This window comes from Rhipicephalus microplus, chromosome 7, assembly GCF_043290135.1.
Source record: "Rhipicephalus microplus isolate Deutch F79 chromosome 7, USDA_Rmic, whole genome shotgun sequence".
In the NCBI taxonomy this organism is placed as follows: Eukaryota; Metazoa; Arthropoda; class Arachnida; order Ixodida; family Ixodidae; genus Rhipicephalus; species Rhipicephalus microplus.
In genome coordinates, this window is record NC_134706.1 from 24,903,453 (window position 1) to 24,923,987 (window position 20,535).

Below are 20,535 nucleotides of genomic sequence, written 5' to 3' on the forward strand. Positions count from 1 at the left end.
CTGGCGCCTCCTGGGGCGGTACCTTAGCATCGACGACGTGAGACGCTTCCCCGTCAGCGAACTGGGCAACTCCGCGATTAGCTGGGCTACATGATGTTGAGAGCGAGCGTATAGGGCAATAAATGCATCGTGGTGGATGTATACCTGCTTACGAGAGCCTTGCTGCGTTTGAGTTTCATCGCGAAATCGCTTTGCATCTGCGCTGTTCGAGTTTCGATGTGTTCGTCCTGCAATCATTTTGGCGCAAACATCTTTGAACCTGCTTTTAGCTGCCCACATCACGTGTAACTTTGCGCCGTTACTCCTGGTTCTTTTGAAAAAGTTGCAGCGCCAACTGCACGACTGTGCAAAATCTTTTATTTAACTTTACTCGCACGGCCGTTCCTTGGCACGAGAACGGGTCCGCCACCCAGAGCAATGTGCCAGTGCGTGGTCTAACATTTGGCATGCCTTGCATGAAAATGACGGAGCTTATCTTCTTCAAGTCTGTAGAATTACATTTTATTAAAGCCAAACTAGCAAAATACATCGTGCACTGAACCATGCACAGCGTTTTCAGCGTTGTCTGTGTGAACAACGAGGTGCTTTGATGTTTTCGTTAGCCTCAGGGCAGACCTAATGTACAATGTTTAGAAATATCTTTTTGGTGTGTCTGTGTGCCTAATTATTGAAATCTTCACTCAGACCAAAAAAGTGATGTCCACGCACTAGTCTTTTGTCGCTACCGAATGGGAACGAATACGCAGAAACAGCATTGCTTGTCCTGGAACGACATGAGGAAAACGTGGGTAGGCAGCAAAACTACATCACTCCTAAATCTTATCGACCTGAAAACCACGTTCTCGGTTTTACGAGCACGCTGGAAAGTTGCCAAAAGTGCGCTAATGAGCGTAGAATCATTACGTCACGCGAAGGCGACGCCACATTTACGCATATTACTAACTCGGGTCTACGTGTAAATTTTTGTTGGGTAGAAAGAGCAATACTCGAATACTAACAAAAACCATCGACCTCATATACAGCAATCAACAGTGACGTGGCCAGGTACATTGCATCTTTCATGTTTTTGCCGCCAGAGGCACCCCCAGTTTATTTTTGCGTCTGTCAATGAAGAAATAAAACTAAATAAATCCACCTATCACGTAAAAAAAACGGAGTTTGAGTGAATGCGATGCACAATCTTTCCATCTATGGAGTCATCGCATTTCATGTTCTATGAAGTTCTCGGCCACTTTAACCATCATAAATGCTTTGGGCGGCAATATATATTCGCGAAAATCGCTCATTTCAGTGTGACTGAAATTACAATGGTGTTCCGCAATGCTGAAAACACAGTGTCGTTGACGCGCCCCTATGTTGCCAAATGTCCCATTTTTTTTTACTTAACTTCTTCGTATTCCTTCCTTTTCTTCCTCGTCACTTCTCTTATTTGCTCCCTCCGGCTTCCCATCATAGTTTATTCCTCTATCTATCTATGGTTCCCTGGTGTTTTTTCCGAATTTCTTTCTCTCCCTCTACTGCCTCTAATTCAATCACTGTCATGATTTACTCTCTCTTCTCCTCCTTTCCCTCTTGTCAATATCACGTCTCTCTTCCTCACGCTCACCTTCTTTTCCCAACCGCTTACTGCAGCATTTGACACGAGTCCATTCGCAACTTTCACCGCCTAGAGAGGACATAACTGACAGTCCAACATGGCCGTCGTTTTGGAGGATCGTGCCGCCGCCGCCGGATAGTGTGCCCGTCCCTTCGAACTGCGTAGTCTTTTCGGCTGCACCCACCATGTTGTCAAGGCTTTGCTTGACTCTAGCATGTATTATATGCCATAGGACCTGTCCAGAAACGCGCGTGCCATGTTTTGAACGCCGGGCACATCGTTTGCTGAGGTGTGAAAGGAACGCACGTACCGGTTTGCGAACACTGTCCAAGTATTGTCCTGCCGACTTCCCGACCATGGAAATAGCCGCACGAGCCATGGTTCAAATTCGGGAGCGACTGAACGATGGCGGTAAGTTCACGTACTGTACTGACTTATGACGCATTCCATCGAGAGAACGGGAGTAGAGGGGCAGGGAAGTGTGTAGTGGGGGGCAGAGCACTGAGAGCAGGGCCACTCAACCTGCCACTGGAATGCGCCGCACTCCAGGAGGGCAGGTCAAGGAAGGGAGTGATGAGTGGGGGACCATGCGACTGAAACATTCCAAGCCTCGGCATATTCTTTGTGGGGCAGCAGCAAAATACGCGTGAAATCTGTCAGCCAGGCGTTCTTCATTATCCTGTGATACCTAGTAAGTTTGTGCAATGACCCATTCGGCAGACGTCCAGCTGTCATCGTATAGCCACCCGTACAAAACAGCGGTGTCAATGGTTGCTACCATTGGCGCCACGCTCGCCGGCTGAAGAAAAATTCGGAAACTGTGACGTTCAAGGGCCACGGGACTCGTCGTACTGCGCCTCCTCCGCTTTTCAGGCGAGCGCACTACAAACTGCTCCTAGCTGCTCTCGGCACAGCAAAAGAACTCTCGCTCACCACTGGGTGACAGTGCTCCTGCACCTGTGCGACCACTGCAACACTCCGGCTCCTAAAGAGACGAGGGGGGGGGGGGGGGCTATTTTTCTTCGATGTGGTATTCTCGGCGAATTCGTGTGTGACCACACCTACGAGTGCGGCACAGATTATATGCACACAGTCGTCCATGCGCACAGAGCTAGCTCATGCGTGTGGATGACTGCGCTCTTCAGAGGCTTAGTCCATCCGAGGCATCTCGCACGAAGGAAAAGTAGACGCTTTTACTTTTTGCCCTACGTTTTTAGCTTCGATGCTTGGCCATGAAAGTAGTAGCGGTGATCTTAAGAGTGTACCCATCCACTCTCATGATCTGGCTAAGAGTGAGTCGCGACGTCAGTGTTCGAACTTTATCATCGCTTCCCACGGCAGAAACTACGCTGCTTTAATGCGCTTGCAAACAAAATATATTTGGGTGTATTTTAATGCTGAAGCGTGGTCAATGACGGTTCGTGGCAAGAGAGAATAAAATAAGGGAAAGGCAGGGAGGTTTACCAGAAATTGGAGCATCCGGTTTGCGACCCTGCACAAAGGGAAAGGAGAATGGGTAATAAAGATGGGAAAGAAAGCGAAGAGCGAAGTGGGCGCGCGAAAAAGAAAACAAAAAAGTGAGCTGGGGTGCTATAGCCTACTCAATAGGCCACTACCACTCAGAAAGTTCAATAAGGCCTTCACTGATTTTCTGTGCGAAAGTTCGTGGCGAAATCTCAGGGATGCCAGGAGCTGAATACATCACTGTCGATATATCAACTTTAAGACAAAGTTTTATTTCTATCATGTATATAGTCTCACAGATAAAGGACAACAAATGATCCCAACAATACTAACCAGTTGTAAGCAAATTAAATAGGTGATTAGTGCAGAATAAAATTTAAATCCCACATTCTACAAGAACATGTTGGCGAGAAACACATTTATTGGAAGTGCATCTTCATTAAAGCTCATGCATTGGTGCACGGGTGGATGCAGACGGTTGCCCGGGGGGGGGGGGGGAGGCAATGTGTACAGTATTAAAGTAAGGGGGTGGGTATGTTGCATAATAAACAAGTGGGTGGGCTTCCCCGAGCCTTATTCGCCCCCGCTTTAAAGAGAACTCTGCGCGTGCTTATCATGATGATCTTCATCATCAACCTCACTACAGTGATGATGAGGATTGATGATGATGCAGAAGATGACGATGATGATGATGATCTTCCTTCCGCGCGCTTATGCTTTGACTGAAATGCGACGAGTACAAATATTTCTTTTCTCTCTCTCTCTCTCTCTTTCCATGGTTACTGCTCGCGCGAAGCAGGAAACCTCGCCTTTGACAGCACGACGTGTGTACAGCAGCACCTAGCACAATTTGCGATTCTTGTATACCTGTACCTCACAGCGAAAAAAAAAAGGAATAAAGAGTGAATCATTTCTACCACGATTCGCAGTACCCGTCCCGTCTTCTGCAGTTCACCACCGAGTCCAGAAAAACCGACGTAGAATTCGCCGAGCCTCTGAACATAAAGCACCAGCGAACGGCCAAAATGTGGCCGACCGAACACCTGCATGAGCTGGCTGCCTGGATATCCCCAAAGCGACAGTTACGACGGCTGCCGCATGATGACGCGACCATCGAAGCATTGTGGTTTCAAGGGACAGTGAAGGCAAAATAGAATTTAAACGAGTAAAATAACCGAGAGGAGGCCAACTGACTCGTGGCTAGAATCAAAGCGTGAGCGGAAATGATAGTACTCATTGATATGGTTAGATGACGAGAGCTGCCGTCTGATCTAACGGGCACAGCCGGATACATCCATCCATTCATCCAACAGTTTCGAATACTATTATCTAAAGCTTCGTTAAAGATATGAAGTTTTCAGCGAATCTTCGCGAGGCGGGTGCCGGGGACCCTTGCGTTTGCTTTCGGGGAACAGGATGACTCGCGCCTTGCTGGACCAGGCTGACCCTCGCTAGACCAGACGGCGCGGCTGACAATACAAGAAGAGAGAGAGAGAGCGGTCGGTGCGGGGACTCAGTGGCCGAAAAGGCAGCGACAGTGACGAGAGACCTTTCGGAAACTAACGAACGTAGATGCTCGGCTCTCTAAATGCAGTTGTAAATGGTGCAAGCGAACGTCTTGTACATATCGTAGAAAACCATTGTACGAGAATCGAACCCGTCTTGGTGACAAGCTTCTCTTGGCTTGGTATCGCGCATCCCACCTCGCGAACAATTTTCGCCTCCAAGAATTGAGCTTCTTTCTTTCTCTCTTTTTTTCTGCTCGTGCTCTCTCGCCCACCGGGGTTGCTACAGGCCACGCTGGACTGGAGAAATCTGCACGCGTGTTGAGCAAGCGAAGCAAAGAGAGGATGATGCTGCAGAAGACAGCGCATGCCGGTTCATAATGGTGGTCATTTTTGTCTCGGACTGACAAATTAAGGTGAGTACAAAGTTTTCTTTTTTTAAGTTATTTGAATGTCCTGCCCTGCTTTTGTCCTAGTGTCTTCATTTAAGCTAGCCGCCGGCGCCTTGTTCGATCCCTCATAGTGGGTTCTATGAGAAAAGCGAGCAAGCAAACTCTGCGACGTTCAACCGCCACTGCACCGCATCGTTATCGTCATCAGTATCCCTTGGTTTTGATGTCGCTGTTGCCCCGCCGCGGTGGTCTAGTGGCTAAGGTACTCGGCTGCTGACCCGCAGGTCGCGGGTTCAAATCCCGGCTGCGGCGGCTGATTTGGGCGCACGTTAAAGAACCCCAGGTGGTCGAAATTTCCGGAGCCCTCCACTACGGCGTCTCTCATATTCATATGGTGGTTTTGGGACGTTAAACCCCACAAATCAATCAATCAATCAATCAATTGATGTCGCTGTTCCATTAAGCAGGTTCAAAAAAATTCTGCTCGAGTGGAGACCACCTATACATACAAAATGGGGCGCAGTGAAGCCGCACTGCACGCACGGCAGCCATCTTGCCATGGGCAAGATACGAAAGCCAAAGCGCACCCGCCGCGCCTTACCATCGTAGTTTTTAGCTGCTATGGTGGGAAGTCGGAGAGACGTTGTCGAGAAGAAGTCAAATGGCAGACAAGAACACAGTCTACTTTAGCTTTTTTCTTTTCGGTGTGTTCCTTGCAAGCATGCACGCCGACCCAGGTTATCGCTGGCTTTTAAAAAGAAGAATGCTCGTGGGAGCAGACCCCACATTTTCGGCACTCTATTTTGTATTCATTTTATAGACCTCTCTCTGTTTGTAAACAGTGTGACGTCACTGCGGGCACCCCGCCTACCATACCCTATCTCGGAGCAGGTGCTGGTTGGCAAGAAAGTTCCGCCGGCGGCATCTTTCTGCATAGCAGAGCTGCGTGCCTGCATTCCTTCGACAGGAATTTCTACATTACTATGTCCTAAAGTCACAGCTTTTGAAAGAAAGGGGTCGCGCAGGGGTCACTGACCATAGTGTGGAAATTTGGTCGTCGTAGATGGATGGATGGAGAAACTATTTGGAGCGCTGAGAGACACGACTAGCACGCAGTGGGCTTCACCCACGTGCGGGCAGCCGCAAAAATCTGATCTTTTCCGAAAGCGAATGTTTTGAATGTATACACGGTGACTGGCACTTCGAGAAATACTTACATGGCATTCATGTAAACTTATTCAAATTCCATCGTGGCATGTGCGATGCAGTTTTAAACGAGGTGCAGCATTAGCGGCAGCGTGGTTTCGAGCTGCTGTGCTTGACGTTGCGGATAAGATTCTTACTCATTGCGCAAACGTGTGATCGTAGATGAATGAAAAAAAGAAAATAAGCACTTCTTCCCGTGCGTTAGGTTGATGTTAACATATCCTCGTGAAAATTAAAGCGAAATTCTGCCACTGCGTTTCTCAATAACCCGAAGAAAATTCATGTGATGTAAAACCCGACAACTTAATAATATATAGTGTTATCTAGCACAGTTACCTTGCTGCTTTTGACACCTATAACGTGTTTTCATACCTATATTGCACCTTTAGGCCTGATACACAAACTTCTAATGCGCATTGTGACTTAATAAGGATCGAGCCGTATAAGTACAAAGTAGATAAGAAACGGAAATCTCCGCTGTTTCCATTTACACGTATGAGGTATCCAATAATACGAGGTATAGCCATGGTGAAGCGTATATGCAGATTCGGCAACGCTACAACATGCTCATAGCTCATGCGTAGTCGTACATATCACCCGGAGATCATGCACTTTTATTTTTCTGCACGCCGTACATACGCTAAGATGTACCCACTCGCAAATGATCGTGTCAAATGCATTTTTACCTTGATTAAATTGTCAAATGACAAAGTTCCATCGAGAACCGGTTACTGCAACCGGCCCACAACGAATACCAGTGTATTCGCAATCAGGACGCATCGCGTTAATCACACTTGCGCACACCACGCAGGATATTTGCAGTTTCACCGTCCTTAGAGGTGAAGCAATATTGTCGATGCCTTTCAACGCACGCTACACGCCACGGTCAACACTGCACATTTTCGAAGGCGATGCCACTCTTCCTCGCACAGGCCCCCGTGTGTGTTCACTTTCTCTGAGATGAACAGCCAGCCAGTGTGGCAAATGTTTCGTCACGCACATCACCGCACACCTAGGTGTTCTCTGACACATACTAACAGCTAATGTTGCCACTGTCAGATGAAGATTAGGCTTTCAGAAAGAAAAAAAAACCACTCGCCCCAAGCCACCGAGCGACTGCACCCCACTCAGCCACCAGCGGGAGTGTTTTGCCAACCACCGCCTTGCACGTGCCCCGGTGACGTCACGCTGTGACGTACCCTGGTCGAGGTCTATTCATGTGAAAGAATCTCGTGCAACTGTAGAGTTTGGCCCCCTTCTTTGCGTGGAATATGAATGTGGGTTTCCCAAGCATCACACATAAGGACATGCTCATCGATAAAGATATGCTCATCAAGACTTTCATCAAAAGCCATTACTTTTTTCGAGACAAGCTCAATAGCTCCAGGGCCAGCATTTTTCTTTTGCGCAGACGTGCTTTAATTAAGGGTATTCATCTTGCAGTCAAGATCCTTTTAATAGCTTCTATCTGCATCATGAAGTATAAACAGTGCGATATTCTACAGGGGGACACAAACGAGGAGACGAAGACTCTGTGTCTCCTCGTTTGTGTCCCCCTGTAGATTGTCGCGCTGCACGTACTTCATCGCCAACGAGGCCAAAGCTTCACTTTATTAGGTTCTGTCTGCAGTTGTTCGATACAATTTCGTTAACTAGGCTCTCTCTGGTGCCGCAAATGAATCAACTTGAAAACACACTTGGTGGCATCCTAAGTCGTAAGTTAGAGACAACGAGCGTATGCATAGGCAGTTCATCACCATGCATTCTAGACCCAAAGTCCTCATATTTAGCTACAATAGTCGCCCGCAATCTCAACGTGTTTCCTCATTTGTCATCAACAATCAACGTACAGTATACGGAGTCTCTGCGCAGAACTGGGCAAGCTTTTTCGAACCGGTGACTCGGCTGCTAATCAAGTCTTTTTATTTTAACGCAGTAGCGTTAAAGAGCACGTTTCGCAGAAATTCCGGTGTCGTCGTCATAGGTTGTGAGCGCAAAAATCATCATGCGTGACCGTAAAATCGAGGACGATGCAAATGAAATTAATAAATGATAAAAAACCCTACAGCAGAGTGGGGACCGAGCCGAGATTATTGGGGCCGCAACTGTGGATCGAACATGGGTCGTTCACGTGGCAAGCTGATGTTCTAGCACACGGTCACGCCTCTGCTTGTGAAAGCAGTGAAAAGAACTTCATCTTCTTGGTAATGCAGTGAAGGTAGCTTTCATGCTTCACATACACACGCGTCTTGTATACATGCTTCACAATGCGACATGAAACATTGCAGTAATAAAGCGTGATCAAGCGTCCATTGCCAACGGGCGTCAGAATGTGTGATTACCATATATGGTTTCGCGCTTGAAAGCTGGTACCCGGCCCCCTACAAAAGGCACTCACACTACTGCGCCTATTCTCTTAAAGGGGCCCTGCAACACTCTTTGAGCGTGGTCAGGAAACGCTGCCGATCGGTAGTAGAGGCTCCCGACAACACGCGAGCCAAATAATATAGCGCAGCACGCGGCCTTGAATTCACAATAAATTATCAAAATCAGCTAAAAATTGCTTTCTCTTCCTTCGACAAATCACGTTCTATACCCAAAAATCACACGTCAACGACCCATCTATCAGCCATTAGCTCGCGGGAGGCCGCTACTTGTTCACGCGTGCGCACGTGATCACACTAAAAAAGCCGCGCATTTGAAAGAAAAAAAAAGTGCTCAAGGTCGCGAAGCGTGACGTTTTTCTGTGGCCGTGCCATTCCTCTCTACTTAGCTTCCAGCATTTTCGTAGGGACGAGAGAAGAAATAATGCAATTGCAGCATGCGACAAACCTTTGTAACTCCACTCCCACTGGACGGTTTCTTAACATTTTTGCGGTGTTGAATACGTGAGGCAATAAGCTCTTTCAGTGAATCCATTCCATGGTTACTTGAAAAGGTGTTTCGAGGTTCCTTTAAGGCCACGTAGTGGGTGAATAGAAAATTCGAAAAGGTTTGATGCACTAAATGTTTAAAGTACGCACTTTGAACAAGATGTCGCTATCGCGTTCAACTCCTAAAAGTGAAGCTTTATTCACCTATTTTTTTTTTCGTGGAACTGTGTCGCATTCTCGCATAATGTGCTCTGCTGACAGAGCTCAATACTTCACTTTGAGCGTACATACTAATAAGCTGACGCAGAATGGAAGAGCATAGGTAACGCAAACGCCCACAGCTCGGATGGATACGTGCCTTTCTGGCGGTTTTGTTCCCTCCGAAGGAGTTGCTGTATGTGCGAGGGAAGGTTGCAATGAAGACCCCCTAGCCCTCATCAGATGTGAGCTTTTAATTTTTTATCCCTTTACTACACCTTGAGTATTATGTCCCGCTTTTTTTTTACTTCACTCTGCGATTCTCTGCGGTAAAAGTTTGTTATGGAGCTGTGTTATCTCTCCTTAGGGATGGTGAGGCTTTTGTTTGTTTGTTTGTTTGTTTGTTTGTTTGTTTGTTTGTTTGTTTGTTTGTTTGTTTGTTTGTTTGTTTGTTTGTTTGTTTGTGAGAACTGCCGTGTAGGTGATAAAACCGCCGTGCCATATCTTCAACAACTTCGAGGTCAATACATATAACGGCAGGAGTACCCTGGGCCTCGGTCATGGCCGTTTTCTTCGCAGCCAGAACTAGTATTTCACAGTTCAGACATACTGGTTTTATTCACTGCACTATAAAAGTAACAAAATGAAAGGCACGAATACAAGAAAAGATAGGTCTCTGTGTATCGCCCAAACGATGTTACCCACCCTTCTAGTAATAAGCTACCCTTTTAATTAACACAACAAAGAACCGATAACAAAATATTGGAAAATCGATCGCCTATTTAATTTCAACGAATAGTTAACAGTGTGTTTGTTTCCTATTCGCACACCGCTACAGTGGTATCAACGAGCACAAGGACATGTACAACGGGACTTTGCAGGAAATGCGTCAAGCCCAGCCAGACAACTTGCGGGTCATAGGCCAGTCCTGCTTGTAACAATTTCACCAGAAGTGCCTTTATAACATATGTCATCGCCGTGTCTATAGGCTTTCAGTCATCCCGTCATCTTAATGCCACAGATCAACAGCACGCCCCAGCGTTCTTTCAAGATTTCGGTCCTTAAGAAACCTGTTAAAAAAAACAAAAATCACCATGAGGCATAAGAACACAGGGTTTGAGCTGTCAACAATTTAAGTGTTCCGGCAAACGAAGTTTTCACCAAGCTCGAAATATGCTATTCACAACTGAAACATTATCCCAGAGCACCCCTTCGCTTGATTTATGTAGCCTTAAGAAAGGCGCAATGTATTCATTACAACATCCGGACCACCACTACGCCGGAAAACATCTGGAACATGTGTGGGCCACAGCGGCTAGAGTTGAGGAAGGTGCGCTTCTTGTCTCCGGCAAGATGGCAGCGCGCAGCTTCTCCTGAGGGGCGTCTCCTCCACTCCAGCAAATATTTTATTTTCCCCTCCTTGCGTTCCACCATGCACTCCACCCGTCTACAGTAGCCAAGAGGCGTTCCAATGACGTCGTTGGCACCCCTTCACAGGTGAACGGACAGCTTTCGTGGCTTCGCTTCCGCTCACGTGCTGCGGGGAAATCGGTGATCAGACTAATAAATATATGATATATTAAGCGACTCCCATTTCGAACATGGTTGAGAAGTGTCCGAAGTCCTATGTGGAGACGCTCAGCAAATCGAATGGTTGATGTTTCGTCCACGATGTCATCTTTATAACGATCCCTCGCCGATCTAGGCCCTGTTCGCGAACTTCCCTAACCATCTCCTAATCTCTTACTTTTAGCTAAAACATTACTTCTCTGTATCTCTTATTCCCACCTGTAGCATATAGCGAATCAGCCATCTGCCTGGTTAGCCTCCCTGCCTTCTCTCTTGTTTTTTTTTTGTCTTTCCTTCTCTCTTTTATTCCCACCTTCTCCCTTCTCTTGTGAACTATAGCTGTGAGTTCGCAATCTGATGCAGACAATTGCCGGCTCAATGTTCTTTTCATTTTCCTATTAAAGATCGCTAGCCTCCCCTCACGTCTTACGTCTACCATGCAGTGTAGAACGCACCTCCACTTCTGTCAGTCCCCAACTTGTTTTTTCTAGTAGTGTGCTTAGTTTTCAGAGACTGCGCTTCTGTGTAACTATTCGACTGTCAGACAGCAAAAGTTGGACAAAAGGAAAAGATGTTCATTATGCGCAATATGATGTCTCAAAGCAGGAAATAAGCTCTGTGATATTGTGATGGAGCTCGAAAAAGACATCTATTCAACTCGTGACCACATCGATGGTTTGTGTCGGCTGCAAGGACCCGCGAATTCTAGTGTTATGGCGAATTCCATTGAGAGAACAGGATTAGAGGGGCAGGGCACTGAGGAGTGGGGGGCAGAGCACTGAGAGCAGGGCCAACCTGCCACTGGAATGCGGCGCACTCCCGGAGAGCAGGTGAAGGAAGGGGGTGATGAGTGGGGGACCATGCGACTGGAACATTCCAAGCCCCTGCATATTTTTTGTGGGGCAGCAGCAAAATACGCGTGAAATCAGTCATCCACATATCCTTCATTATCCTGATACCTAGTATGCATGTGCAATGACTCATTCGGCAAACGTCCAGCTCTCATCGTAGCCATCCCTACAAAACAGTGGTGTCCAACTACACGTGGTTGCCGCGCTCGCCAGCTGAAGAAAAATTTGGAGGCTGTGACGTTTGAAGGACCACGTGACTAGTCATACCACGCCTACTCCTCTTTTCAGGCGAGAGCACTGCTCCTGGCTGCTCTTGGCACAGCAAAACCATTCTCGCTCTAACAATGGATGGCAGTGCTCCTGCACCTGTTTGACCATTGAAACGCTCTGAAGAGAGCACTTTAAGCGTGCTTTCGAGTGCTCCTGCTCTCCCAATGAAGTTCGCCATTATAAGTGCATCCTCGATTAGCACGAACAGCAACCATGGCAGTTGAGTTGTTCTCACTGGTCGCTTTGTTCATCGCAGAAAGAACGCTGCCGAAGGCGTGGTTGGCGCGTTCGATCTTATTCATCTCCGGCTGCGCTTCTCCTTCAGCCTTTTTCATTCAGAACTCTGCAAATATTTATTTCAGATGTTGCGTATTTTGTAGCGTACCACGCGTAGTGTGGTTCTCACGTTCACTGTCTTTGAGCCTCTTCGGTACCAATAAATCGGTCACTCGTAACGCTGCCATCTACATCACTGTGAAGGAGGCAGCACAGCCGCTAGAGATCAATACCCTTAATCAGTCCTCGCATATGGAAAGAAGGACACTACTCAAAAGTTCTTGTGATTTTTAAAGAGAGAAGAAAAAAGTGAGACCGTGAGCCCCGTAACTGTCTATGTCAGAGTGCGACACCTCAACAGTAGCTCACGAGGGATGGGGGTAAGGAGAGATTAAAAGGATAGGATTAAAAGGTATAGAGATAGAAAGAGGAAGGAGAGAACGAGGGGCAGGAACAGCGAACGACAGAAAACGACGGAAGTGAAGAGGAGATAGGAAAGATGGACATGGTCAGATGAGTCCGAGGACGGGGCTCCACTCGGCGAGAGCTCTTGTCGGCGTCAGGCGATGGCGTAGGGCGAGCCCAGTCGGCCAGAGCTGCGCTGTCGTCGGAGATCGCGGGGGCACAACCGGTCAGCACGAAATCCAGAGAGCGATTCCCCAAAAGTTCAGAACAATGATTTGCCCATAGACGTAACGTTCTTCCAGTTGTGGCTCAAACTGGTTAATGTTCGTTGTTCTTGGGATCATAGAGGCTAACATCAACAAGTGTTGGCTAAACCATAGCTAATGAGTAGTAGTGTTGCCTGAATAGTGCCACAGAATGGCTAATATTGCAATGTGATTGAAATGAAAAGTAATGGAAGATATCGCCTATTGTCTGATATCGGCTTGCTGTGGTTAAACAAAGACGAAAGGCGTGCAGCTTATTGCAGCTGATTTTAAATGCCTGGTTCTCTCCAGATTTCACTTTCATGACTTATTATGGTTGGCGTTCGCGAATGCCGCCTAATTCTTGGTCACATTCACGTAATTTTTTTTCGTCAGCTAGTAAAATGATCCAACGACATGACATGACAAAGCCAGACAAACCAGAACACTGTGACAAGCATAAGTGGAACGTGATGTGACATATCTTCACCGGTATTTCGAAGCACCAGTGATCGCATGCGTAATAAGTCCGAGCATAGCCTTGGATCAGGGGTGTGAGGGGGAGAGCGTCGACCTTACTTAATACATCGTCTTTACGCGGTGTAGTGATCTAAGGGCCTTGGTATCTATAGTTGGGGCCGACTTCGGCCTCTATAACGGGGCTTTCTGCAAACACCTAAGCGGGCAAACATAACCAGGTACATAATAAACTGTCTTTTTTGTTTTCTTTTGCGCAGGTTCGCAGTTCGAAAGCTCACGATGGGAAACATTATTGGAAGATTGAAGTGGCTTTTCACCGCTTTCTTCGCCGAAAGGGCGCATGCCACAAGTATTCTACATCGCGCCATAGCGAAAAATTTCCGCCTCCCGTGTTCAGCAGACGTTCCTGTAGCCACGCAGAACAATCAAGGATGCCCAATTAGGGACTACCTCGACACCTGCAACGACCTACTGTTCCACGTCGGCCTAGAGCTTCGGGAACAACGCGGAGGCTTGTTGTCCTTGGTGAGCTTTGATGCCAACAGCGCCCGAGTGGCACCTCCTGCCGACGTGGACTTGTACCGCACAAAGACCTTTCTTCGGTGGCTCATCAGGACGCACGTCTGCATCACCAGCCTCATGCTCCGGGATAAATGGGTTACGGCGCCCGGCGATATCATCGTGGAAGAACTGCCAGACAACAACCACATCAAAAAACTTTTAGTACGGTTCCCTTCAACAGATGCCCCGCATGCCCACATCGCGACACTGCTTCCAAGGCTCCGCTTTCTGGAGGACCTGACTTTATACCATTCTCCGAACACAAGCGCCTTTGTGGAAGCTGTGTTGGGACTTTTGAGAACGACGACCTGCCTTAGGTCCCTGACATTGCAGGCATGCTACAGCGGGCAGCCACCGAAGACGCTTGCGGACGCGCTGGCCGCAAACTCGACACTGGAGACGTTCGAGCTGTGGACGAACTGGCAAGCAACCGTGCCACCCGGTGCCCTCGGAAACTACGTGATGAGTGACCGAATGCTAACAAAGTTGGTGCTTACGGGCGACAAGGACGATCGCCAAGAGCTCCTACTCGTGGAGTGTCTCGCCCGTAACTCCACTGTCTCCACACTCTATATTCATAGCGTCTGTGGTGGAGAAAGCACCGCGCGATTCTTGACGAGGGTTCTAGCAGAATGCCCCGGCCTAAAAAAACTAGCCCTCCGAAAAGTGCAGGACATGGGCGCCAATATATCGGATGCAACACTAACGCTCTGCGGCGAGGCTCTGGCCGCGAACGAGACATTGCAAGAGCTCACATTTCCTTACTCGCTGTGGCATCCGAAGAACTGGATCGCCTTCTTCAACTTCCTACCGAGGAACACACATCTGAGGTCGCTAAAAATCTCGCATTACGACCAGATGATTCACGTCCGGAACGCAGACATCCGCGAGTTGCTGGCTTGTGCAAGCTCGTCACCGCGGGTTTTCTTCAACTTTGTATTACGCGGAGACATCTTGGGGCACATGCACTTCAAGGCTTTTTCGAGACTGAGGCTTTCTGAAAGTGCAAGTGCAAAGCTTCGCGTACTCGAGCAGTTACCCACTTTCGATCACTTCACACTTCTCTGGGTACATGTACCGCAGGCTGGTGAACCTTTCTTCTTATCCTTGGCAAACTACATCCGGAGCACCACCGTGCTTCGGCGACTGATCCTGACCGTGACAAACCCGTCCCTCGCAACGGACATGGATCCCTCGTTGCACTGGACTCGTCTCTCGGATTCGTTGTCTGCCAACACCAGCATAGCTCGTTTTGAAATTCACAGCCAAGGCAACTTCAAATACAACGACCAGCTCGCGCGCTCTGTTGGGCGCAGCAGGAGCATCACGCGAGTGACGTTTCGTTTGAACCCGCCGGGGAACGCTGACGAATTCTTGTTCCATATGTCGGCGGCGCTTGGCGAGAACTACAATCTCCTGGAAATGAACTGCCTCGGCGTTATTGTGGGCGTTGAGGCGAAGCACTGGTTGTTCCGAATCAGGGAAACGATGCGCAGGAACTGTGGCCTCCTGGATCGTGCCGCTGCCTACCATGACACTGGTCACCTCCATCGGTACGCTTTTTTTTCTATTTTATTGATTCAGTGGAGAGCAAAATGCCTTTTTACCCCTTGAGCTGCCCGTGAATTGAGTTGCGATGAAAGCCACTGAAAAGCACGTTTCAAGTACGGCATTAATGTCGGACAGAACATACAAGAACAACATAAGTTTAAAGAGTGGTGACGGGTCACTACAGAAAATGTTTATCACTGTACCGTTGTTTCCAGAAAGGATTCCAAACATTTATCAGATCAATAAAATGCGATATTGGCAACTTACCTTCAGAATCGCTTTGTTCTGTAGCAGCACGCATTGCATTGGCATAATGAAATTCTCCAAAACTAAATATTGGTCACCGTTAAATACAGGACACTTTCATTGCATTTATATCATATTTAGTAAAGGTCGCCTTTTCCATATTTCAAAGCTGAGTTGAGTTCATCCCATGAATAACTTAAATTATCATATTTTATATAGCCACTCAGCTCTACTAAATGAAAAGACACTTATTTTGATTTTTATTTACAGTACATTTTGATGTCATTAAGCATCCTAAGGTGCATGCCATTTCAGAAAAGTGACTCCCTCATCCTGTACTTCACAGAAAAATATGGCAGTTGCGCTCTTTCAAGTTTCTGTTAAGGCTTCGCCATGCAATTTGGTTGAGTTTCATTTTGTAATTGTTACTATACGGTCACTTTTGAAAACCTCAAAGCTGGGATGAGTTCTTCGCACGAGCTTCAATTCTCCCACTCGAATAACCGCCTAATCTTACTGATTAACAAGTTATTGAAGGTAACTTTCTTCTATTACTGCGCCAAGTGATGCCTATATATTCATTTATCGGTCACTCTCGTTTGTTTCGTACCAAATTAGTGACGTGTCGCCCGCGTCAAAATATCATTCCAGATTTGTATCCTACGGTAGCCACGAGAGGCTTCACTGCGCAGCCGTTGAACAAGATGGCGGACCTGTGCACAATTGTGCTCTCGTATAGAGCTATAGAGTAACTATTACTCAAATATTTAACCGCATGCCATCTTTATATACAAGCGACTCTTCAGCTGAAGTTTTTTTTTTGCATGTTATTGGCAGCCGTCCACACAAGGCTTGAATGCGGATGAAACCTGCTCCCTTACCTGCAGCTTTACTCAATGGTTGCAAATTCGGTTTGATTTATTTGTTTATTAGAGCATTATTTTTTATGATACTGCTTAGTCACTGCAGCTCATTCTTCATATCACTCATATCGTCGTGAACAGATGCACCGCCACCGCGCTGGAGAAGGTCTCAAGAAATCCAGGCCTACTGAGAGAGCTCGCCGACCAGGAGGATATCCCAGCATGCCAAGCGGCCAACATGATCCGCAGTCGTCTCAGCATCGTTGAAGGACTCGACGACTTTATGCGACTCACCGGCGTTGTCAAGGAGCGTGTGACATGCGCGCCGCCTGTCGGAGACGGTGGCATGCAGCTGCAGGACCTAGGGAACGACTGCTAGCGCCTGGTGAGGCGATACCTGAGCTTCGATGACGTCAAGTGCCCCACGGTCGCCGATCTGGATTGGTGCACGTCCAGCTGAGCATCAGAACCGAAAACTACATTGAGTCAACGGAATCCAAAAACTATATCTAAACGCAATATATAAAGTTAGGGTGAGACAAAGCGCCTTCATTTACTCGTACCTCTACCCGCTCAGAAATGAAGACGCTTTGTGTGGTGTCGTGCTTCCGGTTTCAGTTCCAATTTCGGAACCGGTTGACTAGCCTCTAGAGGGCGTTGTACAATTGTACATATAGAGATGCTCGTGTACACAGTAAACAAGGTTTCCGCCCGGGTCTCGTTGGTGTCCCATTCTGCTCCACTTTCCCGGCCCGCGCTTCGGGCGCCGGACCTCGTGTTCTCCGTGCGTCGCGTCGAACGCACGATACAAAATTTTGGGCAGACCCACACAACAAATGATCAAGATTAGCATTCCGTCAGTCCGCGAAAAATTGCAGAATATAAAGAAATTCGAGAAGCTGCATATGTAATCAAACGGTTACCTTACGTGAAGCTGACATATGTGTCTTTGTTCCAATGACAGAGAAGAGGAGACCAAAAATTAACCCCATTAGACCTCGAAGTCTAGAAACGATTCTATTTCCAGTGTTAAAACGATTAGTACAAGCGAAAATCCAAAAAAAAAGACACTTGCGAAAGGATTGACGTTCGACCATGTGTTTGGCGAATATGATGACTGTTGTCTACATGTAGCATTAGAACATTTGAGCGCCTAGTGCGAAATAATTTTAAAAAAAAGACACCACGCCTGCGTGCAAGGTGCAATACAGTCGCCGTGAAAGCTAGAAGAGCACATTTTCTAGAATCTGTAGCAAACTATTCTTCATCTTCTTGACCTCCGTACAGATCACACACCTATGGAAGAGGATGGCCGACGTGAAAGGTGCAGTTTTCCAAAAATATCTGTATTACGCAATTCTTAGGTGCACTAGTTAATAGTTGTATCGTCTGGTACAGGAGGCCAAACATGCTGCGCTGGGCACTGGTGGAAAACAACCCAGCTTTATTGCACACGTGTACATATATAGGATTTAGAAGGGGCGTGTCTTCAAGCCGCAAACAGATTAGTGCTTCGAGTAAAGCTCAAACAGATACGATGAGCTTTCGTGGCACACGTGGAGCGCTCGGCTCCCAAGATACGATACATCTTCCTCTGTTTGGAAGAAAAACAAGGACAAGGAAAAGAACACAAATGAAAGTTGCCAGGCACACTAGTTCACGGCACTTGCACGAAGTTCTGGTTGTAGGCCAGACGTTGAGGTGCTCGACGTTGTCTGAGCGACCTTCTTGGGGCTGGTGTGGACGAGACACTTGTTGGGGCAATGGGCTGTGCGGGCGTAGACGGAGGTGTGCATTCTGCACGTCGATGTGCTATCGCATTGCTTTGACTAGACTGTACCTCAATGTCGTCGTCGTCGTATTCCTGGTAATTGCGTTGAAAGGGTTCCCGCGTGAGTAGCAGGTGCTGCCGGTTGCGCCTGAGCACAGTGCCGTTTTCTGTTACGACTGTGTACGACCTGGGGTGGCCAGCAGACTTGAGTACTTTAGCTTTCGTCGCCCATGTGCCTTTCTTGATCCGGACCGTATCTCCCGGGCTCAGGTGCGCCAATGGTCTCTTAGAGTGGTCTGTCTGAGGGCGCCGGAGCACCTCGAGCCTGGTGTTGCCTTGAACGTCAGGAATAGTTGTGCGGAGCCGTCGTCCCATCAGCAGCTCAGCGGGTGATGCGCCGCACTCGAGTGGGGTGGTCCTGAAAGCAAGCAATCCCAACCAGATATCTTGTTTTGCTTCACTTGTTTTTTTGAGGATGCGCTTAGTTATTTGCACGCCTTTTTCCGCCAACCCATTAGAGCGGGGGTATCCTGGACTAGACGTTACATGCTTGAAATCATACAGTTGTGAGAACAATGCAAATTCACGACATGAAAATTGAGGGCCATTGTCAGAGCAGACTTCCAACGGAATGCCATGCCTAGCAAAAATCGCGCTTGTTACGTCAATGATTGTTTTGGCCGTGGTATCTTTGAGGAGTTCAACTTCGGGAAAGTTTGTCAGGGCGTCGTAAACACACAGGTACGATCTCCCGCCGAATTCAAAAATGTCAATGCCGACGCGGTACCACGGTTGGTCTGGCACGGGGCGCATCAGTAAAGGCTCTCGAGGCTGGCTATATGCGTATTTTTTGCAGATAGAACAGGCCTGCACGAATGATTCTATGTCAGAGTTTATTCCCGGCCAAAAAACTAGTTGTCTTGCCCTGGCCTTGCTCTTGTTGATTCCCAAGTGTCCTTGGTGAATTCTTTCCAGTGTTTCGCCTTTCATGCTGGCCGGAATAACCACTTTGCAGTCTTTGAGCAGGACTCCTCTTACGTTTGATAACTCTCCTTCGAATCGTTTCCACGGCCCCTCCAAGCACTTTCCAGCCTCTAGATCCCTCAGCACGTTACTTAGCTGTTCGTCTCGCGCCGTTTCAGTGGCTAGCCGCCTCCATGTGCCCTCACTAACGAGTGAAGAGACTGTACTCACGGCATGTACTTCTACATCGTTGCTGTCGAGGTCGCAGGCCGTTGTCTTAGTTGTGGCACGTGACAACATGTCGGCCAGGAGGAGCTGCTTCCCTGGAACAAATTTCAATTGAACGTCATAACGCAGCAATCTCAGAAAGAATCTTTGCAACCTAGGAGGCATGTCACCAATCGCCTTCTGGGAGATTGCGATCAAAGGGCGGTGGTCAGTTTCAGCAATAAACTGGCGACCATAGACGAAGTGATTAAACCTTTCACAACCGAACACCACTGCCATAGCCTCTTTTTCAATTTGAGAATAACGTTGTTGTGTTTCAGTAAGCGCTCGCGACGCGTACGCCACGGGCTTCCATGTGTCGTTGTGACACTGCAACAAAGCGGCACCTATTCCGTCTCGGGATGCATCACATGACACTTTTGTGGGTTTAGCCTGATCGAATATCGACAACACGGGCTGTGTGCTGAGGTAGTCACAAAGTGCCGTCCACTCTTTTACGTGGTTATCGGTCCATTCAAAGACTGTATCTTGTCTGATCAAGCTTCTCAAAAGAGTAGTTCTTTGAGATAGTGAAGGAAGAAACTTGCTGAAATAATTGACGACACCCAACATCCTTTGCACCGCGAGCTTGTCTTCTGGGGTCGGCATGTGCAGCATGCAATTAATCAGCGTCGGGCTTGGCCTGATGCCTGCTTTATCGATTACGTCCCCAAGAAACTCGATTTCCTGGACGCCGATACTGCACTTCTCAGGATTGAAAGTCAATCCGGCACGTTCTGCAGCAAGCAACACAGATTTGAGACGTTCATTGTGCTCTTCTACTGACGAACCCCATACCAGAATATCGTCCACGTATATTTTTACGCCGGGAAGGCCTTCGAAAATTTCATTCAGCGTCTTTTGGAACACTTCTGAGGCGGATGATATGCCGAAGGGTAATCGTAAAAAGCGGTAACGACCAAATGGGGTAGAGAACGTGCAAATCCGTGATGTAGAGTCATCTAAGGGGATTTGGTGAAAT

At 47.7% G+C, this 20,535-nt stretch overlaps 1 long non-coding RNA gene across 1 annotated transcript in view; it reads right to left on the reverse strand.

Moving 5' to 3' along the window:
* Positions 1 to 16,601: 16,601 nt before the first annotated feature.
* The window catches only part of LOC142766877 (uncharacterized), a 37,398-nt gene continuing 33,464 nt past the window's right edge, over positions 16,602 to 20,535 (reverse strand). Inside the window, exon 2 of the long non-coding RNA XR_012884641.1 lies at positions 16,602 to 17,008. This is a non-coding gene — a long non-coding RNA (uncharacterized LOC142766877). The remainder of the gene's footprint in view (positions 17,009 to 20,535) is intronic.